Consider the following 4927-nt stretch of genomic DNA (forward strand, 5'->3'; position numbering starts at 1 on the left):
GATTACAGGTGCGTGCCACCACACCCAGCAAATTTTTGTATTTTTAGTAGAGACGAGGTTTCACTATGTTGGTCAGACTGGTCTCGAACCCTGATCTCGTGATCCACATGCCTCAGCCTCCCAAAGTGCTGAGATTACAGGTGTGAGCCACTGTTCCCAGCCTACGTAGACTACTTCTTTAAAGAAAAAACTTTTCTCATCGACTATTTGGTTATGATGAGGTATAATTTTACTAGGGAAGCTGGGTAAATGAATTCCACCCCCTGCTCTGTGGTTCCTTTTAGTAGGAAATGATATTTATTTATTTATTTGTTTATTTACTTAGAGACAGAGTTTTGCTCTTGTTGCCCAGGCTGGAGTGCAGTGGCACAAGCTTGGCTCACTGCAACCTCCACCTCCTGGGTTCAAGTGATTCTCCTGCCTCAGCCTCTTAAGTAGATGAGATTACAAGCACATGCCATCACATCCAGCTAATTTTTGAATTTTTAGTAGAGATGGGGTTTCACCATCTTGACCAGGCTGGTCTCAAACTCCTGACCTCAGGTGATTCGCCTGCCTCAGCCTCCTAAAGTGCTGGGACTACAGGCATGAGCCACTGCGCCTGCCCTGAAATGATATTTAAATATTACAGTCTGGATGGTAGGAGAGCTTAGGGATGGTCACTGCTAGTAGGACTTTTCAGTGGATGGAATTAAGAAACACATTTTTCAAAAATAAAATATGCAATGAATTCATTCATTAATAGGTTCAGATAAGTTGAAGTCAAATTCAGGACTACATTGTCCTTCCTCAGGCCTTTCAGTCCCATGTCTGTGTCTCATTTCTCCTATGCCCAAATCCTGGTTCTCAGTAACACCGTGATAATTACTAGTATGCTTCATCTCACACTCCATATACAACAATCTCAAAATAATAATAACGACACTATTATCAACATGATGGCTGAAAACAGTTTTGTTTTGTTTTGTTTTGTTTTCATTTTTGTAGTTCTTTTTGTCCTTAGGATCTATTTCACTATGGATATATGATCAAATTTCTGTGAATTAACATCTCCTGAACTATCTCACCTCTCTGGGTTATGTCACCAACTTAACATATAGATTCATTTGTTTCATTGTTTGCTATTTTAGGGATCTTTTTTCCTTTTAAATTTAATTTTGTTTTATAATTATGCAGAATATTTACCTGCTTTCAAAATCAAATCTACTAGAAAAGTAGAGTCAGAGAAGTCTCTCCTTTATACCTATTCTCTCAACTCTACTCTTGTTTTGCCCTTTGAGTAACCCTTTTCCACACTCAGCTATTTTGTATTTTAGTAGAGACAGGGTTTCACCATTTTGGCCAGGCTGGTCTCAAACTCCTGAACCCAAGCTATCCATCTGTCTCGGCCTCCCAAAGTGCTGGGATTACGGGCATGGGCCACCGCATCCAGCCCCTCTTTATGGTTTTTCTATTTTAAAAAATATGAGTTTAGATATATCTATAGAAAAATATGTGTGTGTGCATATTCATATCCCTCCTTTTAATCATATAAATCACATAGGTCTATCACCTAAAGGGTATACACATTTATATGCTATATATGCTTTTCCATTTGCTTTTTCCATTTATAGATATAACCCAGAAATAACTACATAGTAATAATATGTAGAAATATCTTCTTTTTCAGTCGAATGGCTCTCCATTTTGTAAATGTACTATAAGTCATGCACCAGACCCTCTACTGAGGGACAACTAAGCGATTGCCTCTTAGTGAGGTAGTATGGTAATAACAGCCATACACATGCATCTTTTCATATTTTTGACACACTATCTTTGGGATAAATACCCAAAAGCAGGAAAGCCAGCTTAGTGAATGACTGCATATGTAATTTTGCTAGATATTGCCAAATTCCCCTCCATAGCAATTATACCATTTTACATTCCCACCAGCAATGTATAAGAATGCCTGCTTCCCCACAGCTTGGTCAAGAATATGTTCAACATTTTTGACTTTTGCCAATCTGTTGGGTGAGAAATGATATCTTGGTGAGTTTTGTTGGGTTGTTTTTTTTTTTCCCTTCTTTTTTTTTTTTTTTTTTTTTTTTTTTTTTGAGACAGAATTTCATTCTTATTGCCCAGGCTGGAGTGCAGTGGCGCTATCTCGGTTCAAGTGATTCTCCTGCCTCAGCCTCCCTAGTAGCTGGGATTACAGGTGCCCGCCACCATGCTGAGCTAATTTTTTGTATTTTTAGTAGAGACAGGGCTTCACTATGTTGGCCAGACTAGTCTCGAACTCCTAACCTCAAGTGATCCACACACCTCAGCCTTCCAAAGTGCTGGGATTACAGGCGTGAGCCACCGTGCCCGGCTGTATCTTTGTGAGTTTTAATTTATAGTTTTCTTATTATAGGGAAGACTGGGAATTTTTTCATGTGGTTAAGGGCCATTTGGATTTCATTTTCTATGACTTGTCTATTTCTCTAGTTCAATTTTCTCTCAACTTGTTGCCCCTTTTCTTTAATTTAGAAGCTATTCATATATTTACGGATGATAACCCTTTGTCTGGAATATTTTTCCCAGTATGTGATATGTTGCTTATGGCTTTTTGGCCATGCAAAGTTGTTTTAACGTAATCAAATGTATCAATCTTTTTCTCTCATTGCTTCAGGATTTTAAACCTTAGGAAAGTTTTCTCTGTGCCAAAGTTGCAAAACTCATGTTTTCTTCTCTTAGTTGTAGGGCTTAATGTTGCACACGTAAGTCTCTGATTTGGAATTTATCCCAGTGTACCATGTGAAGAATGGAGTCCATATTATCTTTTTCTGCATGACTATCCAGATACCCTAAAACCACTTTTTTCTTTTTTATCTTTTGGAGACAGAGTCTCACTCTGTTGCCCAAGCTGGTGTGCAGTGGCAGGTCATAGCTTACTAGGCCTTGAACTTCTAGGCTCTTGCCTCAGCCTCCTGAGTAGCTGGAGCTGCAGGTGTGCACCACCAGGCCTGGCTAATTTTATTTTATGTTTTATTTTGTAGAGATGGAGTCTCACTATGTTGCTCAGGCTGGTCTCCAATTCCTGTTCTCAAGGATCCTCCTGTCTCAGCCTCTCAAACTGCTGGGATTACAGGCATAAGCCCACCTTACCTGGCCCTAAAACCACTTTAAAAACATGTCCTTTCTCCACTGATTTGAGTTGCCCCTTTTATGATATACTAAGTTTCCATAAGCAATCACATCTTGTTCTAGATGTTCTAGTCTGTTTCTTGTTCTGTGTGTCTGTTTATGTGCCAGCACCACACTGGTTTAACCACAGAGGCTTTGTAATATTTTTCTGTTTCTCCTATTCCTGCTACACATGTTTAGCAGTGGCTTCCTGGCTATTCTTGCTTTCATTCTTTTACAATTTATACAGTTACAAACTTCATAATCAGCTTTACCTCCATGAAGTCTTCAAGAGCCCTGGTGATCCAGCCAATTCCAACTCCCCATACCTGGATGCCTCTTGGAGAAAGACTAAAGGGCTGGGAGGTACCAGTGGGGTCTGGGTGGAGACCTAGCATTTGTTCAAGAGATCAAAGCATCCAGAGACTGAGGTACCAATCTTTGGCAAACTTTTTTTTTTTTTTTTTTGAGGGGAGTTTTGCTCTTGTCACCCCCGCTGGAGTGCAATGGCATGATCTTAGCTCACTGCAACCTCTGCCTAGCATGTTCAAGCGATTCTCCTGCCTCAGCCTCCCAAGTAGCTGGGATTATAGGCATGCACCACCACACCCAGCTCATTTTTGTATTTTCAGTAGAGATGCCATTTCACTGTATCAGCCAGGCTAGTCTCCAACCTCAGGTGATCCGCCCGCCTCAGCCTCCCAAAGTGCTGGGATTACAGGCGGGAACCGCTGCACCTGGCCGATCTTTGGCAAACTTAAAGCTAAAGTATACTTTCCTGTTACCCAGAAAATGGGGTCTCACTTGAAAATTTAGGTTGGTTATGGAGAAATAAAGAAATTACATTTCCTTTACATATCAGCATAGGAATGTGAGTATATTTGTGATGCTACTCCTCTTTCTCTTTATTTTCTTTTTCTTTTTCTTTTCTTTCTTTTTTTTTTTCTAATAGGGTTTCACTCTGTTACCCAGGCTGGAGTGCAGTGGTGAGATCATAGCTTACTGCAGCCTCGAACTCCTAGACCCAAGTGATCCTCTTGCCTCAGCCTCCTGCGTAGCTAGGACCTCAGTTGTGTGCCACCATACCTGGCTATTTTTTTTTTTTTTTTTTTAGAGTGTCTCGCTTTGTTGCCCAGGCTGGCCTCTAACTCCTGGGCTCAAATGATCTCCTGCCTAGACTTTCTCTTGGTTTTCTTATTACTCTTACTAGCATGACCATTTTCCTTGTCATCCAGTCAAGAAATCTCAAGGTTATCTCTGCACCCTCTTCTTCACACTCCTCATCCAATCAGTCATCCAGGGCTATAGCTTCCGCCTTCACAATGTCCTCATGGTTTTCAGGATAGACGATCCTCAGGACTTCAAGACTTTCACAATACTGTTCAGCTATAATTTTTAAAATTTTGTTTATTATTATTATTATTGGAGACTGAGTCTCCCTCTGTCACTCAAGCTGGTGTGATCAGGGCTCACTGCAACCTCTGCTTCCTGGGATCAAGGAATCCTTCCACCTCAGCTTCTTGAGTAGCTGGACCACAGGTGCATGCCACCAGATCCGGCTATTTTTAAAATATTTTTTGTAGAGACAAAGTCTTGCCATGTTGCTCCAGCTGGTCTCGAACTCCCGACCTCAAGGCATCCTCCCACCTTGGTCTCCCAAAGTGTCGGGATTACTGGCATGAGCCACCACGCCCAGCCTCAGCTGCAATTTTTTAAAAGAAATGCATTATTTCCAGAGCCAACTCCATGTATACATATACAACACTCTTCTAACCAATTTTAA

The sequence above is a fragment of the Rhinopithecus bieti genome, unplaced genomic scaffold, assembly GCF_001698545.2.
Source record: "Rhinopithecus bieti isolate Rb0 unplaced genomic scaffold, ASM169854v2 scaffold_19901, whole genome shotgun sequence".
NCBI classification, from domain to species: domain Eukaryota; kingdom Metazoa; phylum Chordata; class Mammalia; order Primates; family Cercopithecidae; genus Rhinopithecus; species Rhinopithecus bieti.